Here is a 24838-nt window from a genome sequence, read left to right as displayed (position 1 = left end):
TATTAAGAGGATCTGTGGTTTGTACCTCCTGTAACCAGGCAGCCTGTTGGGTGATCTTACCTACATGGGTTGTTAAATCTCCTATAATATTGATATAAGTGCAACAAGTGGTGTGGGCTATCATGCAAATTCCCCCTTGTTTAGCAATGAGAAAACCTGGTGCAATTTGATTGTCTAAAACCACTTGAGCGAGAGAATTTAAGGACTTCTACTATGTCATAATACTTATTGCAGCATTTTCAGCAATTTGTCCTATGGTGGCCAGCATTTTTTTTTTATCATATCTCTGTTAGTGTATACTCCGTAGCTGAGAAAAATTATACCCCAAAAACTATGCTACCACATATCCTGATATCCGCTTGGTAGCTCTCTTTTAGCTTACCGGAAAGCAAGATTTTCTTTATGATTGAGATGGATGGAAAAGAGGGCAACGTAATGACCTAGAAGGCAAAGTCCTTCAACTTGCCAGCTGTTTATGCATCTGTGTGCCTCTTCTTGAACTGGGGGATCTGACTCAATTCTATATAGGAAAGTGTGTCCTCAAGGGGCACAAGTTATACCTCCAAGGGTATGCCAATTTATACGTTCATTTATGAACAAGATATCTATTATGTGAGTGAACCACAAACTGGTTTTGTTGCAAGCCTTCTAGAAGCCTGCAGAGGCATGATATCTAACAAAGAGGAGCTGTTGTCAGTGTTTGATATTTTTTCTTTGGGCATTCAGTGGTTATGTACAGTAGCAAGGGTGGGAGTCCCAGAATCTCAGGAGAAAGCTACATAGACATAAAAATCTTAATCTTTTTAAAACTCAGTTTTCTGGTTTGGTGCAGTGGCTCATACCTGTAATTCCAGCACTTTGGGAGGCTGAGGTGGGAGAATTGCTTGAGCCCAAGAGTTTGAGACCAGCCTGGGCAATATACTGAGACCTAATCTCTACAAAAACCTTTTTAAAAAAATAGTAAAATTACCTTTTACTCAAAAGGGTAAGGGTTAAGGTGTGGGTTTGGTAACAGAAGTGGTCAATAAAACTAAAATTGTGAGGAGTGAAACAGAGGAGGCCATTTTAGTTATAAAAAAATTAAACCAAGAGAGAAATCATAAATTCCATACAAATTGCTGAGGGTCACTATCTAGAGTCTGGGGGTATTCTTTAAGGTAATGGAGTATTTGATTAACAAGGAGCATGGTAACTATGTTTTCTAAAGTGAGGATTATAGGCTCTGGGAAAGGGATTTTGGACTTAGAGGTGGATGAGAAATTTTAGAAGTATCTAAAAATGGAATACAAGGGTAAGCATTGTAGCACAACATAGGATCTCCAGAATACATAATATTCCCAACGTCAGGGTAATCAGTCAATAACGCAGGTACTTGAGGCAATGGCAATGGTAATTTGTCTTAAGTCAAAAGTGGGCGAGTTAAAATACAGCCCTGGTCCAGCATCTTGGACAGGCAGTCCACCTCAGCTGTCATCTTCTTCCCAGCCATGAGGTGGAACCCTAGACTAAGTCTGGTGTCAGATACTGGTGTTGAGGTCCAGTCTTCCGCGGAGGGAAGAACTTCGTTATTCCAAGTGAGAAATTGGTATTCAAATATGTTAAAGTCTTTTCGATAGAAAGCAATTTGGATTATAGCTTATTGCAAATGTTTTCAGAGAAGAATTAAAAACAGTAACTGTAGATGACAAAAACTTAGAATGGCTATGGTTAAAATCTAATGAAAGTTCTCAATTGACAAGAACATTTAGTTATTTACATTATATGTAGTATTTTAAGATAACAACCAAAATTATGACTGATAACACATTAGATCTTTCTGAATTTATATAAATTTTGAAACATTTATATCAACAACATATCATAGTGTAATTAAAAGAAGATCTAGTATTGCTTATTATTTGACAATGTTTTTATATAATTTACCAAATAAGCCTAATCATTTAAAATATCTCTATAAAATGAGAGATATATCTGTTGAAGCTTTTTAGGGGCCCAATTAGAGAATCTCAAAGTTAATTCTAAGTAAAAAGACTTAATTTAGGATTGATTTTGAGGATGTTTGTCAAAGATGTTAAAAGGCCCAAAATATTTGATCAAAACAGGATCACGGGTCATTGTAAAATAATATTCATTTAACCAAAGTGACAATCAAAAGACTTTAAAAGTAATACAGAAAGCTACATAAACATAAAAATATTAATCTTCTTGAAACTCAGTTTTCTGACTTGGTGCAGTGGCTCACGCCTGTAATTCCAGCACTCTGGGAGGCCGAGATGGGAGAATTGCTTAAGCCCAAGAGTTTGAGACCAGCCTGGGCAGTATACTGAGACCTCATCTCTACAAAAACCTTTAAAAAAAAAATTAGCCTAGGATGGTGGCACATGACTGTAGTCCCAGGCGTTTAACTGTAGGAAAGAAAGTCTTGAAGCAGTTAATGAGGTAGGGGAGTTTTGAGGTGTGACCAAACTCTTACCTTGCCAAAGCCATAGAATCCAGCTTTTAAAGTTTTCCGGGGTCTCTTTTGCAACAAGGAGTCCATTTCATCTTGCCTGGGGACCTACGGGCTTTATTTTTATTTCACAGGGGGAAAAAGGGAACCTCATAACTGGTCAGCATGGATAAAAATCTTGTCCCCTATTTGGCCTTCTTTAACACCACGTTGGTGGGGTCTTGGGGTAACTTCTTATAGCCGCTCAGTGGTGGAAGTCTAGGCTCCTACTCAGCCTTTGCTGAAGTGGGTGGGGCCATAGTTGTTGGAGTGTGTGTGTGTGTGTGTGTGTGTGTGTGTGTGTTTGGTGTTTGGCTGGGGTAGAACAGTTATTGTCTAAGAATTTTATGTCTTTCTAAGCTGTCCTCTTCCTGATCCTGGTCCTATGAATAGAGAAAGCAGACTTTTGCTGGGGCTTTTAAAATCTGCGTCCATTGGCATTTCCAGATTGCCAGCTTCTTCAGTTCCAAGTCTGGAATACAAAAGGAAAAAAAAACTTACGACTGTGTTGTACCTTGAGTCTTGAGATCCCTAGCTGGTCTGCCTTTTGTCTGCCTTTCATTGTATTACATTTGTTTTATGTACAATGCTTTGGGGTTTTAGCAGGATGAATGGGGAATATTACATTTACTCCACCTTCCTGGAAGCAGAAGTATGTGTAATATTTTGAATAAATACCATAAACTATTCCATGCATTCATGAAATATGCAATTTCTCATTCACCAATGTAAATGGCTTGATTCACCATTATAGAACCATACATAAGTACAACAAGGAAGTTTTATTTAGGGAAACTGAAGCAAAAATAAAAAGGCAATTTGTCAAATGTAAAAAGGTATTTGCCTGCAAATATAAGAAGTATAGACCAAGCGCAGTGGCTCATGCCTGTAATCCCTGCATTTTGGGAGGCCAAGGTGGATGGATCACCTGAGGTCAGAGTTCGAGACCAGCCTGGCTAACATGATGAAATCCCATCTCTACTAAAAATACAAAAAATTAGCTGAGCGTGGTGGCACGCACCTGTAATCCCAGCTACTCAGGAGGCTGAGGCAGGAGAATCACTTGAACCCGGGAGGCAGAGGTTGCAGTGAGCCGAGATCCCGCCACTGCACTCCAGCCTGGGCAACAACAGCAAAACTCCATCTCAAAAAAAAAAAAAAGAAGAAGAAGTATAATAAACACTTTCTATGTTCCAAACCTCTTGCTAAGCACTGTTGTAGCTCTCATAACCTATACTATATTGAGGAGCCCAAATTGCTTTCGAAAGTATTTCTACTTTCAAAAGTATTAAGTCTTCTGACTTAATTTCCATACAGCAATGCAAATAAGCAACTGCTACGCACAACAAAATAGATGAATCTAGAAACATAATGAGAGTCTTTGGCCATACCATCTTGAACGTGCCCGGTCTCCTCTGATCTCGGAAGCTAAGTAGGGTCAGGCCTGGTTAGTACCTGGATGGGAACATAAGGAGGAATGAGAAAATCAGTCACGTATTATTCCATTAATACAAAGTTGAAAAAACAAAACAATCATAATACTAGAAATCACCTCAAGGCTTTCTTCTGAGGACAAGTGTGAGAGAAGTGACTACAGGAGGCTCTAGAAGGGCTTTATGGAACAGTCCTATTTATAGACATGTGGTGATTTCATGGTTTTCTTTACTTTGTATTAATTCATAGAGCTATAAATTTATGATTTGGGTACTTTTTTGAAAATATACTATTTTATCTAAAGATGTATTTTTAAAAAAAGATGCACACTATTCAGCATTCAAGGTTAAATAAGAAAATACATTACGTGGGCCGGGTGCAGTGGCTCACGCCTTTAATCCCAGCACTTTGGGAGGCCGAGGTGGGCAGATCACGAGGTCAGGAGATCAAGACCATCCTGGCTAACACGGTGAAACCCCGTCTCTACTAAAAATACAAAAATTAGCCGGGCGTGGCGGTGTGCACCTGTAGTCCCAGCTGCTGGGGAGGCTGAGGCAGGAGAATGGCTTGAACCCAGGAGGCAGAGCTTGAAGTGAGCCGAGATCGCGCCACTGCACTCCAGCGTGGGCGACAGAGCAAGACTCCGTCTCAAAAAAAAAAAAAGAAAAAGAAAATACATTATGTGAATTTATTCTATATACTTAAAATGAATATTTTGTCTTTTTTCATGAAAATACAATGAGGTACCAAATTACAGCCATAAAATTGACAAAAATTTTTAAAGTTGTACAATGCCAAATATTGGGGACATGATACACTGCTGGTAGATGTGTACGCTGGTAGAAATACTTTGGAAAACCACTGGGCAAAACTATAAAACTGAAGACATGAATCCACTAAATACTTAGCAGTTTGACTCCTAGGTATGTACCCTGGAGAAATATATGCTGAAGTGCCGCAGGACATATGTATAAGATGGGAATATCTGTTTTTTCTGGGTTTCAGTTATTATGAACAATGAACCAAAACTAGAAATGCTACAAATATCCATCAATATTAAAATGAATAAGTAAATCATCTTATATTCATTAAATGGAATAGTAAGCCACAACATAAACAAAATGGATAAATCTTACAAATGTATTATTGAACAAAAGAAGCAAAACAAAACAAACACTTCAATATAACTATATTTATGAAAGTAATCAAAATAGGAAAACTGAATTATAGCACCCAGGCATTCATATATAAGTGGTAAAGATATAAAGAAGAGTGAGAAAATTATTATTATAAAAATCAGGTAAATGGAGGGGGCGGGCACAGTGGCTCACGCCTGTAATTCCAGCACTTTGGGAAGCCGAGGTGGGCGCATCACTTGAGGTCAGGAGTTCGAGACAAGCCTGGCCAAAATATTGAAACGCTGTCTCTACTAAAAACACAAAAATTAGCTGGGCATGGTGGCACATGCCTGTAATCCCAGCTACTCAGGAGGCTGAGAGAGGAGAATCACTTGAGCCCAGGAGGCAGAGCTTGCAGTGAGCTGAGATACCCCCACTGCACTCTTGCCTGGGTGAAAGAGCAAGACTCTGTCTCAAAAATAATAATAATAGTAATAGAAATATTAATAAATAAATAAAAATCAGGTAAACAGGGCTGGGCACAATGGTGCATGCCTACAGTCTCAGCACTGGAGAGGTTGAAGCAAAAGGATCACTTGAGCCCAGGAATTCAAGGCTGTTGCCACTATGATTATACCTGTGAATGGCTACTATACTGCAGCCTGGGCAACATAGCAAGACCATCTTCTCTAAATACAATAAAAATAAATAAGATAAACAATCAGGTGAATGGTTAATTCCAAAAGAAAGTGAAGGGATTGTAAAAATCAAAAGAGAGAGAGGGTTTCTGGGATGTTGGCAATGTTTTCTTACCTTAGTAGTGATTATATGGATTCATTTTATAAGCATTTATTTAAATCTATGTATTTACCTCATGAATTTTCTGCATGTATGTTATATCTCACAGTTTAAAAATGTTTAATTAGTGAACAGTAGAAAATTGATACAGTCATCATAAGCATATATGCATCTACAATACAGTCTTGAACTACATCAAATAGGAAAAAATACATAAATCACCAATTGTAGTTGGAAATGTTTTAATATGCATCTCTAAGGACTGTAGATCACATAGACCTGAAAATAGTATGGATATGAATGAGCTGAAAAGAAAAACAATTTTAAAAATATGTAGATCCAAAATAAACAGGCATTATTTTTGAATATATATATAACACTTACAACAATAGACCATGTGTTAGGCCATAAATTCCACAGATCTGATCCCATTCAGACAATGTTCTCTATTACAATGCATCCTGGAATTAACATTTGTAAAAACAATAGCTACAATAAAATCCCATGTGTTTGGAAACTAAATAACATATTACTAAATAAGATTCTGCTTAAAAAATACTTAGAAGTGAATGAAACACTACATGAAGAATTTGTGTACTACAACTAAAGCAGTACTTAAAGGCAAACTTGCAGTTTTAAATACACTAATGATTAAGAAAGATTAAAATCAAATGAGCTGCCACAGGAGATACAACCTCACACCCTTCAGGATAGCTGCTATCAATCACACACACACACACACACACACACACACAGAGAGAGAGAGAGAGAGAGAATAAGTGTTAGTGAAGACGTGGAGAAATTGAAGCATTTCTGCACTATTGGTGGGAATGTAAAATGATACAGCTGCTATGGAAAACAGTACAGCAGTCACTTAAATAATTAAAAGTACAATTACCATATAACCCAGCAATTCCACTTCTGGGTATATACCCAAAGGAATTGAAAGCAGAAACACAAACAGATATTTGTACACTCATGTTCATAGCAGCATTGTTCATAATAGGCAAGAGGTCAAAACAACCCAAATGTCCATTGATGGACAATGACTAAACAAAACATTCCATTTTAATAGTATTCCATTGTAGTATTCACATACAATAAAATATTATTTATCCTTTTTCAAAAGGAATGAAATTGTAGTACATGATACAACATGGATGAACCTTAAGAACATTGTGCTGGCTGGGTGCGGTGGCTCATGCCTGTAATCCCAGGAGAATCATGGGGTCAGGAGATCGACACCATCCTGGCTAACACAGTGAAACCCAGTCTCTACTAAAATTACAAAAAATTAGCAGGACATGGTGGCAGGAGGCTGAAGTCCCAGCTACTTGGGAGGCTCAGGCAGGAGAATCGCTTGAACCCAGGAGGTGGAGGTTGCAGTAAGCCGAGATTGTGCCACTGCACTCCAGCCTGGGCGACTGAGCCAGACTCCATCTCAAAACAAAACAAAATAAAACATTGTGCTAAGTGAAATAAACGAGTCACAAAAAGACAACTACTGTATGATTCCACTTCTATGAGATACCTAGAGTAGTCAAATTTATAGAGACGGAAAGCAGAATGGCAGTTGCCAGGGATTAGGGATAGAGGGAGGTGGAGAGTTATTAGTTAATGGGTATAGAGTTTCAGTTTTGAAAGATGAAGAGTTCTGGAGATGGATAGTGGTGATGGTTGCAAAACGGTGTGAATGTACCTACCACCACTGAGCTGAACATTTTAAAATGGTTCATATGCCAAATTTTATATTCTGTGTAGTTTACCACAATTAAAATTTTTTATGGAAAACAAAAACAAATGTTCTGGCTTCCAGATTCCTATAGAACAACACCAGTTACCTAAATTTGAATCTCTCCACACATCCTATAAACAAACAAAACTAAGGAGAACGAATAAAACCATCCATGGCTACAATATAATTTACAGACAGAGAAAATTATAAACCCCATTTTATATAAAAGCAGGTATATACATCCAAAACCAGCAGATCCAGTTACAGAGCCATGCTCTAGAAAAGAAGCCAAGATGGCACAGAAAGGCTAAACCACCACCAGAAAAAGAGAGTCCCATCTTGAGTGGAGAAATACTGACAATATGTCCGGGATCTGGTAGATGAAAGAACTGAGACAGATTTTAACAGGGGGTGAAATTGTTTGAGACTGGCAATGGCAATGTTGCAAAGGCAAGAGGAAAGGCAGGAGGAAAGAGGCGACTTGAAGGGGAGGTACCCCTTCAGGGCTTGATGGTGAAGAAAAAAGAAGCAAGCAGTGCATAAGAGTCCCAGACTGGGCGCAGTCGCTGACTCCTATAAACCCAACACTATGGGATGCCGAGGTGGGCAGATCTCTTGAGCTCAGGAACTCGAGACCAGCCTGGGCAACATGGTGAGACCCCCATCTCTACAAAAATAAAATAAAATACTAAATTTAGCCAGGCGAGGTAGTGCGCCCCTGTGGTCCCAGCTACTCGGGAGGAGGCTGAGGCAGGAGGATCGCTTGAGCCCAGGAGGCAGAGGTTGCAGTGAGCAGAGATGGAGCCGCTGCACTCCAGCCTGGGAGACAGAGACAGGCCGTGTCTCGAAAAGAAAAAGAAAAAGAAAGTTAAGAGTCCCACAGAAATGAAACAGAATCACAAAATCAGAAGACATCAGCCAGTGCGCCACTCTAAAAAAGAAGGCACTCTTGAACTAAGAAAGCTGGTAAGGCACCCAACCTCCTGCCTCATTTGCAGTTGCTGAAACTGGAAAATAAAATATTACAAAATGCACAGAAAATTGCAGACATATTATATAGAAAAAATTTAAGTGAAAATCTATATTTTCTAAAAAAAAAAAAAACTCAACATGATACCAGAAACCTGAAACATAATATTCCAGCCAAAATTAAATAACCTTAAACAATAATTTGGTAACATGAAAAAAAATGCCATGAATCAGAAAAATAACTCAGAACAGAAATGGACAAAGAACGAAATAACTAAGAAAACAGTTTGTTAAAAAAAAAAAAAAAAAAAGCAGGAGAAATAGAAGAATAAAAAAATCAGAAAAAAAAACTAAATTATAAGATGTTCAAAGAGGAAGAGCTTTTACTTAAAATATAATAACTGGTATTGAGGAAAGGTATTAACACAGCCAATAAAATAAAAATAAAATCAAAAGAAAGCAATTCAGCCGGGTGCAGTGGCTCACACCTGTAATCCCAGCACTTCGGGAGGCCGAGGCGGGTGGATCACAAGGTCAGGAGTTCGAGACCAGCCTGGCCATTATGGTGAAACCCTATCTCTACTAAAAATACAAAAATTAGCCAGGCATGGTGGCATGCGCCTGTAGTCCCAGCTACTCGGGAGGCTGAGGCAGGAGAATCGCTTGAACAAAGGAGATAGAAGTTGCAGTGAGCGGAGATCGCACCATTGCACTCCATCCTGGGCAACAGAGTGAGACTCCATCTGAAAAAAAAAGCCATTCAAAGGATCAGACAGAAAGTGGCGTTGGTGTAGAGGCAAAGATCCAACATACATTGCAGTCCCTGAAGAAGAATAAAACAATGGAACCGATGTAATCTTCAAAACTATAATAAAAGAAACTTGGGTCTACATATCGAAAGGAAACCTAGGAAAAATTATATGGAATGATCAAGTCTGAGGTATATCTTAGAGCATCCATTAGATTTGAAAGAAAAACTCCTGTGGGCCTCAGGCAAAAAGGACAAGAAGATACAAATATACAGGTAACTGTTAGAACAAACACGTGAACATTACTGAACACTGAAAAAACTTTAAAAGTTAAGAGTTTGGTTGTTTTTGGATTTTAAGCACTTCCTTGCTTTCTAGCACTACGAGGTGCTCCGTGTCCATTTCTATATTTCCTGCCCACTACTAAAATCAGCCATTTCTCCAAGAAACCCTGGATCCTTTTATTATGGAAAGTGAGCTGAACTTCAGCAGTAAGAGAGATGGAGAGCGCCCACGGGTCTCGAACCACCCAGAGAGGTGGTTTGATGACACGCGAAGTAACCGCTGAGCTAAAGCCAGCCCAGAGGTTGTTTTCGGATTGTATTTTCTTGACTGGTGAGAAAGACCTACGTCACAAAGAGTGAGTCAAAACAACGGTGCTTTAGCATGACTCAGCGACCTGGACTGTCCAATCCGCCGCTACCTCCAGGCAATTGCAGAGTGTCCATCTGGGGACATACAGCAGTGACAAGTACTCAGCCTTCCTCTAACCCCTGGAGAGCTCTTCCGCGGTTGTGCCCCCGGTTTATTCTCTCCTCAGCAGTCACCTGGTCCACAACTCTCGACACGCCCCCACCTCCTTTGCCTCCAGCTTTTGCGCTCCCAAAACAACCACGCAGGGTCACTTTGTGATCAAATCGACTTTTACAAGTAGAGCTTGGGTCATAAGAGTGGAGTCTTTACAAGGTGTAAATTGTATTTCAGACCTTATCTTAGAACTTCGCTGCTAAACTAGATAAACCTTACAACCTCTCCCCAGGGGAAACTTCCTGCGGCGCTTTTTTTTTTTTTTTTTTGACAGAATACTCCTCTGTCACCCTGTCACCCAGGCTGCAGTGCAATGGCCCCATCTAGGCTCAACTCATACGCCCCTCTTAGCCTTCCCAGTAGCTAGGACTACAGGCAGTCCACCATGCCCAGCTAATTTTTTTTTCCTGAGACGGATTCTCCACGCCGTTGCCCAAGCTGGATTGCAGTGGCAACAACTCGGCTCACTGCAGCCTCCGCCTCCCAGGTTCAAGCGATTCTCATGCCTCATCCTCCCAAGTAGTTGGGACTACAGGCATGCGCCACCACACCCAGCTAATTTTTATATTTTTTAGTAGAGATGAAGTTTCACCATGTTGGCCAGGCTGGTCTCGAACTCCTGACCTCAGGTGATCCGCTTGCCTCGGCCTCCCAAAGGGCTGAGATTACAGGCTTCAGCCACCATGCCCAGCCTTTCTTGTTTTGTTTTGTTTTGTCTTTTTGTAGAGACAGGCTCTTGCTATGTTGCCAAGGTTGACCTGGAACTGGCCTCAACAGATCCTTCCACCTTGGCCACCCAAAGCGCTAGGATTACCCGTGTGAGCCTCCATGCCTGGCCTAAAAATTATTTCCATTTTTAATACTACAGGAACACCTATTATTTTTATGTGCACTGTAAACAGCTAACCTTTCTTCCCCAAATTCCTACTTTTCTCCAATTAACCACTGTTTATATTTCAATGTGTATCCTTCCAGTCCTTTCCCTCAATCTGTATATTTAACTGTACACAAAACATAAGGTTTTTCTTGGCTTGCTGGGAATCTTGGTTGTTGGATATTGTTTACTTAACAGCATGTCTTGGAGATCCTTCCAGTCACTGCATATAAACCTAAATCACTTGTATTGTAACAGCTGCATTATATTCAAGTATAAATGTACTAGTTTTAAGTTTCACTATCATAAAGCTGCAGTGATACACATCTTGGTACATATATGTACACATACACAAGTATGTTGTTAGAATATATGCTGGATTAAAGAATCTGCACACATATTTGGAGAAAGTTATGGGAGAAATGCAAGAGGCCTTGAGGGTGCCTGAAGCCGTAGGATCATCTTTAGTAATAAGGATCATCTTTTGTTCCCCAGGTACTCTGAAGGGCAATTCCACCAGAATGTACATTCCATGACATCTGGGACTTTGATGCATTGCCCCAGACGATAATACCAGTACCTACAGCATGTTCACCTAAGCACTGGTCAAGTGGATATTCCTCAACCAGAATGCAAACATTTCCATTGGTTTTAGAAAGCCCTGAAACAAGCTTCTCTTTGAGATTTCTGAGTTATCTGGGATTGCTGTCGGCTCTTGAATTTCCATTCCATTTCCTTTCCTAAGACACCAACTTGAGCACCTCCAAACACCCCCATGACTTAGGTCCCTTTGAGACTCAAACCACTTACCAGTCCCAAAAGAGTTTAAAGATTCTGAAATTCAGAACTGCATTTTAGAAGTGACCAGAGATGGCCAGGCGCCGTGGCTCATGCCTGTAATCCCAGCACTTTGAGAGGCCAAGGCGGGCGGATCACGAGGTCAGGAGATCGAGAATATCCTGGCTAACACGGTGAAACCCCATCTCTACTAAAAAATACAAAAAAAAAAAAAAAAAAAAAATTAGCCGGATGTGGTGGCTGGCGCCTGTAGCCCCAGTTACTCGGGAGACTGAGGCAGGAGAATGGCATGAACCCGGGAGGCGGAGCTTACAGTGAGCCGAGATCGCGCCTGTGCACTCCAGCCTGGGCACAGAGCAAGACTCCGTCTCAAACAAAAAAAAAAAAAAAGAAGAAGAAAAAAGAAAAAAAAAGAAGTGACCAGAGGTAAGCTCCACTCTACCAAAAAAGGAACGACATCCTTTGAAGCTAAATTAAACTAGATGGTTTCCTGAAGAATGAGACTGGGTGCGGTGGCTCAGGCATGTAATCCCAGGACTTTGGGAGGCCGAGGCAGGCAGATCATTTGAGGTCAGGAGTTCAAGACCAGCCTGGCCAACATGGTGAAACCCCATATGAACTAAAAATACAAAAAAATTAACCAGGCATAGTGGTGGGCGACTGTAATCCCAGCTACTCAGGAGGCTAAGGCAGGAGAATCCCTTGAACCCGGGAGGCGGAGGTTGCAGTGAGCTGAGATACCCCCACTGCACTCCCGCCTGGGTGAAAGAGCAAGACTCTGTCTCAAAAATAATACCAGTAATAATAAAAAATCAATAAAAATCAGGTAAATGGAGCTGGGCAGAATGGTGCATGCCTAGAGTCCCTGCAACTCGGGAGGCTGAGGCAGAAGGATCACTCAAGCCCAGGAGTTCAAGGCTGTTGCCTGCTATGATTATACTTGTGAATGGCTACTGTACTGCAGCCTGGGCAAAATAGCAAGACCCTCTTCTCTAAATAAAATAAAATAAATAAAATTAAAAAATCAGGTGAATGGTTAATTCCAAAACTGAAGGGGTTGTGAAAATCAAAAGAGAGATACAGGGTTTCTGGAATGTTGGCAATGTTTTCTTATCCTTAGTAGTGATTATATGGATTATATAGTAGTGATTATATGGATTCATTTTATAAGTATTTAGATTTACGTATATACCTCATAAACTTTCTGCATGTTTATCTCACAGTGTTAAAATGCTTAATTAATTAACTGTAGAAAATTGATACAATCATCATAAGCATACATGCATCCAATATACAATCTTGAACTATATCAAATAAACAGGAAAAAATACATAAATCACCAACTGTAGTTGGAAATGTTTTAACATGCATCTCTAAGAACTGTAGATCACATAGAACTGAAAATAGTATGGATATGAATGAGCTGAAATGAAAAACGTTTTTAAAAATATGTAGAACCAAAATAAACAGGCACTCTTTTTGAATATACATATAACACTTACAACAATAGACCATGTATTAGGCCATAAAGGAAGCATCAATAAATTCCAAAGATCCAATCCCATTCAGACAATGTTCTCCTACTACAATGCATCCTGAAATTAACATTTGTAAAAACAATTGCTAAAATAAAATCCCACTTACTTGGAAAATAAATAACATATTACTAGATCAGACTCAGCTTATAAAACACTTAGAAGTGAATGAAACACTACATGACAGAATTTGTGTACTACAAATAAAGCAGTATTTAAAGGCAAACTTACAGTTTTAAATACACTAATAATTAAGAGAGATTAAAATCAAATGAGCTGCCACAGGAGACACAACCTCACACCCTTCAGGATAGCTACTATCAATAACACACACATAAACACACACACTCAGAGAGAGAGCGAATAAGTGTTAGTGAAGATGTGGAGAAATTGAAGCATTTCTGCACTATTGGTGGGAATGTAAAATGATACAGCTGCTATGGAAAACAGTATGGCAGTCACTTAAATAGCTAAAAATAGAATTACCATATAATCCAGCAATTCCACTTCTGGTATATACCCAAAGGAATTGAAAGCAGAAACTCAAATAGAAATTCGTACACTTATGTTCATAGCAGCATCGTTCATAATAGCTAAAAGGTCAGAACAACCCAAATGTCCACCGATGGATGATGGCTAAACAAAATATTCCGTTTTAATAATATTCCATTGTAGTATTCACATACAATAGAATATTATTTATCCTTTTTAAAAAGGAATGAAATTATGGTACATGATACAACATGGATGAACCTTAAGAACATTGTGCTGGCCGGGTGCAGTGGCTCACGCCTGTAATCCCAGCACTTTGGGAGGCCGAGGTGAGTGGATCACCTGAGGTCAGGAGTTCGAAACCAGCCTGGACAACATAGCCAAACCCGTCTCTACTAAAAATACAAATATTAGCCGTGCATGGTGGTGGGCGCCTGTAATCCCAGCTACTGAGGAGGTTGAGGCAGGAGAATCGCTTGAACCCGGGAGGCAGAGGTTACAGTGAGCTGAGATCGCACCATTGCACTCCAGCCTGGGAGAAAAAGCCAGACTCTGTCTCAAAAAAAAAAAAAAAAAATTGTGCTAAGGGAAATAAAGGAGTCACAAAAAGACAGCTACTGTATGATTCCACTTCTATGAGATACCTAGAGTAGTCAAATTTATAGAGACGGAAAGCAGAATGGCAGTTGCCAGGGATTAGAGATAGAGGGAGGTGGAGAGTTATTAGTTAATGGGTATAGAGTTTCAGTTTTGAAAGATGAAGAGTTCCTGGAGATGGATAGTGGTGATGGTTGCATAACAGTGTGAATGTACCTACCACCACTGAGCTGAACATTTTAAAATGGTTCATATGCCAAATTTTATATTCTGTGTAGTTTACCACAATTAAATTTTTTTATGGAAAACAAAAACAAATGTTCTGGCTTCCAGATTCCTATAGAATAACGCCAGTTACCTAAATTTGAATCTCTCCACACATCCTATAAACAAACAAAACTAAGGAGAACGAATAAAACCATCCATGGCTACAATATAATTTACAGACAGAGAAAATTATAAACCAGCAGATCCAAAACCAGCAGATCCAGTTACAGAGCCATGCTCTAGAAGAGAAGCCAAGATGGCACAGAAAGGCTAAACCACCACCAGAAAAAGAGAGTCCCATCTTGAGTGGAGAAATACTGACAATATGTCCGAGATCTGGTAGATGAAAGAACTGAGACAGATTTTAACAGGGGGTGAAATTGTTTGAGACTGGCAATGGCAATGTTGCAAAGGCAAGAGGAAAGGCAGGAGGAAAGAGGCGACTTGAAGGGAAGGTACCCCTTCAGGGCTTGATGGTGAAGAAAAAGGAAGCAAGCAATGAGTAAGAGTCCCAGGCTGGGTGCGGTGGCTCACTCCTGTAAACCAACATTATGGGATGCTGAGGAGGGCGGATATCTTAAGGTCAGGAACTCGAGACCAGCCTGGGCAACATGGCAAGATGCCTGTCTCTACAAAAATAATAAAATAAAATAAAATAAAATAATAAAATAAAATACAAAATTTAGCCAGGCGAGGTAGCGCGCACCTGTGGTCCCAGCTACTCAGGAGGAAGCTGAGGCAGGAGGATTGCTTGAGGCAGAGGTTCCAGTGAGCTGAGACAGCGCCACTGCACTCCAGTCTCGGAGAGAGAGAGATAGACCCTGTCTCAAAAAGAAAAAGAAAAAGAAAAAGAAAAGAAAATTAAGAGTCCCACAGAAATGAAAGAGAATCACAAAATCACAAGGCATCAGTCGGTGCTCCACTCTAAAAAAGGGCTATTTCGGGGAAAAATGCATTTTGTTCTACCAACAAAAGAGGGCACTCTTGAACTAAGAAAGCTGGTAAGGCACCCAAACTTCTGCCTCATTTGCAGTTGCTGAAACTGGAAAATAAAATATTACAAAATGCACAGAATATTGCAGACATATTATATAGAAAAATTTTAAGTGAAAATCCATACTGTTTTTTTTTTTTTTTTTTTGAGACGGAGTCTCGCTCTGTCGCCCAGGCTGTAGTGCAGTGGCGCAATCTCGGCTCACTGCAAGCTCCGCCTCCCGGGTTCACGCCATTCTCCTGCTTCAGCCTCTCCGAGTAGCTGGGACTACAGGCGCCCGCCACCACGCCCAGCTAATTTTTTGTATTTTTGGTAGAGACGGGGTCGCACCGTGGTCTCGATCTCCTGACCTCGTGATCCGCCCGCCTCGGCCTCCCAAAGTGCTGGGATTACAAGCGTGAGCCACCGAGCCCAGCCAAAAGTCCGTATTTTTTTTAAACTCACCATGAAACCGGAAAACTGAAACACAGTACTCCAACCTAAATTAGATAACCTTAAACAATCATTTGGTAACATGAAAAAAATGCCACGAATCAGAAAAATAACTCAGAAGAGAAATAGACAAAGAACAAAATAACTAAGAAAACAGTTTGTAAAAAAGCAGGAGAAATAGAAGGAAAAAAATCAGAAAAAAACTAAATTATAAGATGTCCAAAGGGAAGAGCTTTTACTTAAGATATAATAACTGGTATTGAGAAAAGGTATTAACACAGCCAATAAAAAAAAAAAGATATCTCTTAGAACATCCATTAGATTTGAAAGAAAAACTCCTCTGGGCCTCAGGCAAAAAGGATGAGAAGATACAAGTATACAAGTAACTGTTACAACAAACACATGAACATTACTGAACATTGAAAAATATTTTTAAAGTTAAGAGTTTGGTTGTTTTTGGTTTTCTTTTCTTTTTGTGTGTGTGTGTGATACGGAGTCTTGCTCTGTCGCCCAGACTGGAGTGCAGTGGCGCGATCTCGGCTCACAGCAAGCTCCACCTCCCTAATGGCTCACGCCATTCTCCTGCCTCAGCCTCCCAAGTAGCTGGGGCTACAGGCGCCCGCCACCACACCCGGCTAATTTTTTTGTATTTTTAGTAGAGACGGGGTTTCACCGGGGTAGCGAGGATGGTCTCGATTTCCTGACCTCGTGATCCGCCCGCCTCGGCCTCCCAAAGTGCTGGGATTACGGGCATGAGCCACCGCGCCCGGCCTGTTTTTGGTTTTCAAGCACTTCCTTACTTTCTAGCACTGTGAGATGCACCCTGTCCATCTCTATATTTCCTGCCCAGTGCTAAAATCAGCCATTTCTCCATGGTTCCCCATGGAAAAAGAGCTAAACTTCAGCAGTAAAAGAGCTGGAAAGCACCCGCGAGTCTCGAACCACCCAGAGAGGTGGTTACAACGTACTCGAAGTAACCGCTGAGCTAAAGCCAGCCCGGAGGCTATGTCCGGATTATATTTTCTTGACTGGTGAGAAAGACCTACGTCACAAAGTGAGTCAAAACAACAGTGTTTTAGCATGACTCAGCAACCAGGACTGTCCAACACGCCACCGCCTCCAGACAATTGGAGTGTACAGCCAGGGACACACAGCAGTGACAAGGACACAGCCTTCCCCTAACCCTGGAGAGCTCTTCCGCAGTTGTGTACCTGGCTTATTTTCTCCTTCTCAGCAGTCACCTGGTCCACAAGTCTCGACACACCCCCACCTCCTTCGCCTTCAGCCACTGCGCTCCCAAAACAACCACGCAGGGTCACTTTGTGATCAAATCGACTTTTACAACTAGTGCTTGGGCCAGGGGAGTGGCGTCTTTACAAGGTGTAAATTGTATTTCAGACCTTATCTTAGAACTTCGCTGCTAAACTAGATAAACCTTCCAACCCCGGCCCAGGTGAAACTTCCTGTTATGCTTTTAAAATTTTTTTTGTTAGAGACAGACTCTCCCTCTGTCACCCAGTCTGGAGTGCAATGGCCCCATCTAGGCTTAACCCATACGCCCCTCTTAGCCTCGCGAGTGGCTAGGACTACAGGCATAGGCCACCATGCCTAACTAATTTTTTTTCTTTTCTTTTTATTTATTTATTTATTTTATTTATTTATTTTTTTGAGATGGAGTCTCCACTCTGTTGCCCAAGCTGGATTGCAGTGGTACCACCTCAGCTCACTGCAGCCTCCGCCTCCCGGGTTGAAGTGATTCTCATGCCTCTCCCTCCCAAGTAGCTGAGACTACAGGCACGCGCCACCACACCCGTCTAATTTCTGTATTTTTTAATAGAGGCGAGGTTTCACCATTTTGGACAGGCTGGTCTCGAACTCCTGACCTCAAGTGATCCACTTGACTTGGCCTTCCAAATGGCTGGGATTACAGGCTTCAGCCATCGGGCCCAGCCTTTTTTGTTGTTGTTGTCGGAGACGGAGTCTTCCTATGTGGCCAAGGTTGACCTGGAACTGGCCTCAAGAGATCCTTCCACCTCAGCCACCCAAAGTGCTAGGATTACCCGTGTGAGCCTCCATGCCTGGCCTAAAAATTATTTCCATTTTTAATACCACAGGAACATCTATTCTTTTTATGTACACTGTAAACAGCTAATGTTTCTTCCCCAAATTCCTACTTTTCTCCAATTAACCACTGTTTATATTTCAATGTGTATCCTTCCAGTCCTTTTCCTCAATCTGTATATGTAACTGTACACAGAACATAAGGTTTTTCTTGGCTTGCTGGGAATCTTGGTTGTTGGATATTGTTTACTTAACAGCATGTCTTGGCGATCCTTCCACTCACTGCATATAAACCTAAATCACTTGTATTGTAACAGCTGCATTATATTCAAGTATAAATGTACTAGTTTCACTATCATAAAGCTGCAGTAATACACATCCTGGTACATATATGTACACATACACAAATATGTTGTTAGAATATATGCTGGATTAAAGAATCTGCACACATATTTGGAGAAAGTTATGGGAGAAATACAAGAGGCCTTGAGGGTGCCTGAAGCCACAGGATCATCTTTAATAATAAGGATCATCTTTTGTTCCCCAGGGACTCTGAAGGGCAATTCCACCAGAATGTACATTCCATGACATCTGGGACTTTGATGCATTGCCCCAGACGATAATACCAGTACCTACAGCATGTTCACCTAAGCACTGGTCAAGTGGATATTCCTCAACCAGAATGCAAACATTTCCATTGGTTTTAGAAAGGGTTTTAGAAACCCCTGAAAGAAGCCTCTCTTTGAGATTTCTGAGTTATCTGGGATTGCTGTGGGCTCTTGAATTTCCATTCCATTTCCTTTCCCAAGACGCCAACTTGAGCACCTCCAAACACCCCATGACTTAGGTCCCTTTGAGACTCAAACCACTTACCAGTCGCAAGAGAGTTTAAAGATTCTGAAATTCAGAATTGCTTTTTTGAAGTGACCAGAGGTAAAATCCCACTGTACCAAAAAGGGAAAGACATCCTTTGAAGCTAAATTGAAGCTAAATTGAACTAGATGTTTTCCTGAAGGATGAGACTGGGCGCAGTGGCTCACACCTATAATTCCAGCACTTTGGGAGGCCAAGGTGGGCAGATGATTTGAGGTCAGGAGTTCAAGACCAGCCTGGCCAACATGGTGAAACCCCATCTGTACTAAAAATACAAAAAAAATTAGCTGGGCCTAGTGGCGGGCAACTGTAATCCCAGCTACTCAGGAGGCTAAGGCAGGAGAATCACCTGAACCCAGGAGGCGGAGGTTGCAGTGAGCTGAGATACCTCCACTGCACTCCTGCCTGGGTGAAAGAGCAAGACTCTGTCTCAAAAATAATACCAGTAATAATAATAAATCAATAAAAATCAGGTAAATGGAGCTGGGCAGAATGGTGCATGCCTAGAGTCCCAGCAACTTGAGAGTCTGAGGCAGAAGGATCACTCGAGCCCAGGAGTTCAAGGCTGTTGCCCGCTATGATTATACCTGTGAATGGCTACTGTACTTCAGCCTGGGCAACATAGCAAGACCCTCTTCTCTAAATAAAATAAAATAAATAAAATAAAAATCAGGTGAATGGTTAATTCCAAAAGTGAAGGGGTTGTGAAAATCAAAAGAGAGATACAGGGTTTCTGGAATGTTGGCAAAGTTTTTTTGTTTTGTTTTGTTTGTTTGTTTGTTTGTTTTTGAGACTGAATTTCTCTCTTGTTGCCCAGGCTGGAGTGCAATGGCGCGATCTCGGCTCACCGCAACCTCTGCCTCCCGGGTTCAAGCGATTCTCCTGCCTCAGCCTCCCAAGTGGGATTACTGGCATGCGCCACCACCGCAGCTAATTTTGTATTTTTACTAGAGACAGTGTTTTTCCATGTTGGTCAGGCTGGTCTTGAACTCCTGACCTCAGGTGATCCACCCGCCTCAGCCTCCCAAAGTGCTGGGATTACAGGTGTGAGCCACTGCGCCCGGTCGGCAACGTTTTCTTATCCTTAGTGGTGATTATATGGATTATATAGTAGTGAATATATGGATTCATTTTATAAGTATTTATTTAAATCTACATATATATCTTATAAACTTTCTGCATGTATGTTATGCCTCACAGTTTTAAAATGTTTAATTAGTAAACAGTAGAAAATTGATATAATCATCATAAGCATACATGCATCCACAATACAATCTCCAACTATGTCAAATAAATAGGAAAAAATACATAAATCAACAATTGTAGTTGGAAATGTTTTAACATGCATCTCTAAGAGCTGTAGATCACATAGACCTGAAAATAGTATGGATATGAATGAGCTAAAAAACAATTTTAAAAATATGTAGATCTAAAATAATCAGGCATTCTTTTTGAATATACATGTAACACTTACAACAATAGACCATGCATTAGGCCATAAAGGAAGCATCAATAAATTCCAAATATCCAATCCCATTCAGACAATGTTCTCCTACTACAATGCATCCTGGAATTAACATTTGTAAAAATGATAGCTAAAATAAAATCCCACTTGTTTGGAAACTAAATCACATATTACTAGATCAGACTGTGCTTAAAAAATACTTAGAAGTGAATGAAACACTACATGACAGAATTTGTGTACTACAACTAAGCAGTACGTAAAGGCAAACTTGGAGTTTTAAATACACTAATGATTAAGAAAGATTAAAATCAAATAAGCTGCCACGGGAGATACAACCTCACACTCTTCAGGATAGCTACTATCAATGACACACACACACCCAGAGAAAGAGAGAGGCAGAATAAATGTTAGTGAAGATGTGGAGAAATTGAAGCCCTTCTGAACTATTGGTAGAAATGTAAAATGATATAGCTGCTATGGGAAACTGTATGGCAGTTACTTAAATAACTAAAAATAGAATTACCATATAATCCAGCAATTCCATTTCTGGTATATATCCAAAAGAATTGAAAGCAGAAACTAGGCCGGGCACGATGGCTCATGCCTGTAATTCCAGCATTTTGGGAAGCTGAGGTGGGTGGATCATGAGGTCAGAAGTTCGAGACCAGCCTGGCCAACACGGTGAAACCCTGTCTCTACTAAAAATACAAAAATTAGCTGGGCTTGCTGTCACACGCCTGTAATCCCAGCTACTCAGGAGGCTGAGGCAGGAGAATCACTTGAACCCAGAAGGTGGAGGTTGCAGTGAGCCTAGATCACACCAATGTACTCCAGCCTGGGGGAGAGAGCAAGACTCCGTTTCAAAAAAAAAAAAAAAAAAAAAAGAAAACAGAAACTCAAACAGGTATTTGTACACTTATGTTCTTAGCAGCATTGTTCATAATAGCCAAAATGTCAAAACAACCCAAATGTCCATTGACGGACAATGGCTAAACAAAATATTCCATTTTCATAATATTCCATTGTAGTATTCACATACAATAGAATATTATTTATCCTTTCTAAAAAGGAACAAAATTGTGGTACATGATACAATATGGATGAACCTTAATAACATTGTGCTGGCCGGGCGTGATGGCTCACACCTGTAATCCCAACACTTTGGGAGGTCGAGGTGAGCAGATCACCTGAGGTCAGGAGTTCGAGACCAGCCTGGTCAGCATGGTGAAACCCCATCTCTACTAAAAATACAAAAATTAGCCAGGCGTGGTGGTGGGTGCCTGTAATCCCAGCTACTTGGGAGGCTGAGGCAGGAGAATCACTTGAACCTGGGAGGCGGAGGTTGCAGTGAGCCGAGATCATGCCACTGCACTCCAGCCTGGGTGACAGAATGAGACTCCCTCTAAAAAAAAAAAAAAAAAAAAAAAAGAACATTGTGCTAAGTGAAATAAATGAGTCACAAAAAGACAAATACTGTATGATTCCACTTCTATGAGATACCTAGAGTAGTCAAATTTATAGAGACTGAGGGCAGAATGGCAGTTGCCAGGGATTAGGGATGAAGGGAGATGGAGAGTTAGAGTTTCAATTTTGAAAGATGAAGAGTTCTGGAGATGGATAGTGGTGACGGTTGCATAATAGTGTGAATGTACCTACCACCACTGAACTGAACACTTCAAAATGGTTCATATGGGCTGGGGATGGTGGCTAACACCTGTAATCCCAGCTCTTAGGGAGGCAGAGGTGGGAGGATAGTTTGAGCCCAGGAGTTCGGGATCTGCCTGGGCAATATAGTGAGACCCCATTCTCCATAAAAAGGAAAAAAAAGACCAAAAAAAGGTGTAAAATGGTTCATATGCCAAATTTTATGTTCTGTGTATTTTACCACAATTAAAAATTTTTATGGAAAACAAAAACAAATGTTCTGGCTCCCAGATTCCTATAGAATAACGCCAGTTACCTAAATTTGAATCTCTTCACACATCCTATAAACAAAAAAAACTAAGGAGAACAAATAAAACCATCTATGGCTACAACATAATTTACAGACAGAGAAAATTATAAACCCCATTTTATATAAAAGCAGATATATACATCCAAAACCAGCAGATCCAGTTACAGAGCCATGCTCTGGAAGAGAAGCCAAGATGGCACAGAAAGGCTAAACCACCACCAGAAAAAGAGAGTCCCATCTTGAGTGGAGAAATGCTGACAGTATGTCTGAGATCTGGTAGATGCAAGAACTGAGACGTATTTTAAAAGGGGGTGAAATTGTTTGAGACTGGTAATGGCAATGTTGCAAAGGCAGGAGGAAAGAGGTGACTTGAAGGGGAGGTACCCCTTCAGGGCTTCACGGTGAAGAGAAAGGAAGCAAGCAGTGAATAACAGTACTAGGCTAGGTGCGGTGGCTTTCTCCTCTAAACCCAACATTATGTGAGGCCGAGGTGGGCGGATCTTGATCTCAGGAATTCGAGACCAGCCTGGGCAACATGGCGAGACCCCCATCTCTACAAAAATAAAATAAAATAAAAATAAAATAAAATACAAAGCTGGGTGAGGTAGTGCACAGCTGTGGTCCCAGCTACTCTGGAGGAGGCTGAGGCAGGCGGATCGCTTGATCCCAGGAGGGAGAGGTTGCAAAGCTAAGATGGTGCCACTGCACCCCAGCCTTGGAGACAGAGACAGACCCTGTCTCAAAAAGAAAAAGAAAATTAAGAGTCTCACAGATATAAAAGAAAATCACAAAATCACAAGATATCAGCCTGTGCTCCACTCTCCAAAAAAGGGCTTCCTATTTGGGGGAAAAATGCATTTTGTTCTACCAACAAAAGAGGGCACTCCAGCCAGGCGCAGTGGCTCATGTCTGTAATCCCAGCACTTTGGGAGGCTGAGGTGGGTGGATCACCTGAGGTCAAGAGTTCGAAACCAGCCTGGCCAACATGGTGAAACCCCGCCTCTATTAAAAATACAGAATTAGCCGGGCATGGTAGCGCATGCCTGTAATCCCAGCTATTTGGGAAGCTGAAGCAGGAGAATCGCTTGAACCGGGGATGCGGAGGTTGCATTGAGCCGAGATCGCGCCATTGCACTCCAGCCCGGGCAACAAGAGCGAAAGTCTGTCTCAAAAACAAAACAAAACAAAACAAAAACAAAAAAAAAAAAACGAAAACAAAAATAAGAGGGCACTCTTCAAGTAAGAAAGCTGGTAAGGCACCCAAACTACTGCCTCATTTGTAATTGCTGAAACTGGAAAATAAAATATTTCAAAATGCACAGAAAATTGCAGACATGGTATATAGAAAAAGGTTAAGTGAAAATCAATATTTTTTTGAAAACTAACCATGAAACCAGAAAACTGAAACACAGTACTTCAACCTAAATTAGATAACCTTAGGCAATCATTTGGTAACATGAAAAAAATGCCATGAATCAGAAAAATAACTCAGAACAGAAATGGACAAAGAACAAAATAAGCAGTTTGTAAAAAAGCAGGAGATATGGAAGAAAAAAAATCTCTGAAAAGAAAACTAAATCATAAGGAAAGCTTTTCCAAAGAGGAAAAACTTTTACTTAAAATATAATAACTGGTATTGAGGAAAGGCATTAAAACAGCCAATAAAATAAAAATAAAATCAAGAAAGCAATTCAAAGGATCAGAGAGAAAGTGGTATAGAGGCAAAGATCCAACATACATTGCAGTCCCTGAAGAAGAATAAAATAATGGAACCGATGTAATCTTCAAAACTATAATAAAAGAAAATTTGGGTCTACATATCGAAAGGAAACCTAGGAAAACTTATATGGAATGATCAAGTCTAAGGTATATCTTAGAACATCCATTAGATTTGAAAGAAAAAAATCCTGTGGGCCTCAGTAAAAAAGGGCGAGAAGATACAAGTATACAGGCCACTGTTAGAACAAACACATGAACATACTAAACACTGAAAAAACTTTAAAAGTTCAGTTTGGTTGTTCTTGGTTTTTAAGCATTTCCTTACTTTCTAGCTCTACGAGATGCTCCACGTCCATTTCTATATTTCCTGCCCAGTACTAAAATCAGCCATTTCTCCGAGGAGCCCTGATTCCTTTTACCATGGAAAGGGAGCTGAACTTCAGCAGTGAAAAGGACTGGAGAGCTCCCGCGGGTCTCGAACCGCCCAGAGAGGTAAAAGGACTGGAGAGCGCCCGCGGGTCTCGAACAACCCAGACAGGTTGCTTGTTTCAATTAAAGAATTGTCGAAGTAACCGCTGAGCTAAAGCCAGCCCAGAGGTTGCTTTCGGATTATATTTTATTGACTGGTGAGAAAGACCTACGTCACAAAGAGTGAGTCAAAACGAGAGTGCTTCAGCAT

General features: G+C 40.7%; 1 long non-coding RNA gene across 1 annotated transcript; it reads right to left on the bottom strand.

The window, feature by feature from the left end:
* Window positions 1-2548: 2548 nt before the first annotated feature.
* On the bottom strand, window positions 2549-24772 carry LOC107974883 (uncharacterized). The gene is made up of 3 exons (XR_001717939.4): window positions 24485-24772; window positions 3880-3943; window positions 2549-2960 (listed from the first exon to the last, which is right to left on the bottom strand). It is a non-coding gene; the product is annotated as an uncharacterized LOC107974883 (long non-coding RNA).
* Window positions 24773-24838: the final 66 nt, after the last annotated feature.

The sequence above is a fragment of the Pan troglodytes genome, chromosome 4 (assembly GCF_028858775.2).
Source record: "Pan troglodytes isolate AG18354 chromosome 4, NHGRI_mPanTro3-v2.0_pri, whole genome shotgun sequence".
NCBI lineage: Eukaryota > Metazoa > Chordata > Mammalia > Primates > Hominidae > Pan > Pan troglodytes.
The sequence above is the reverse complement of the archived record's forward strand: the minus strand, read 5'-3'. Positions and strand labels throughout refer to the sequence as shown.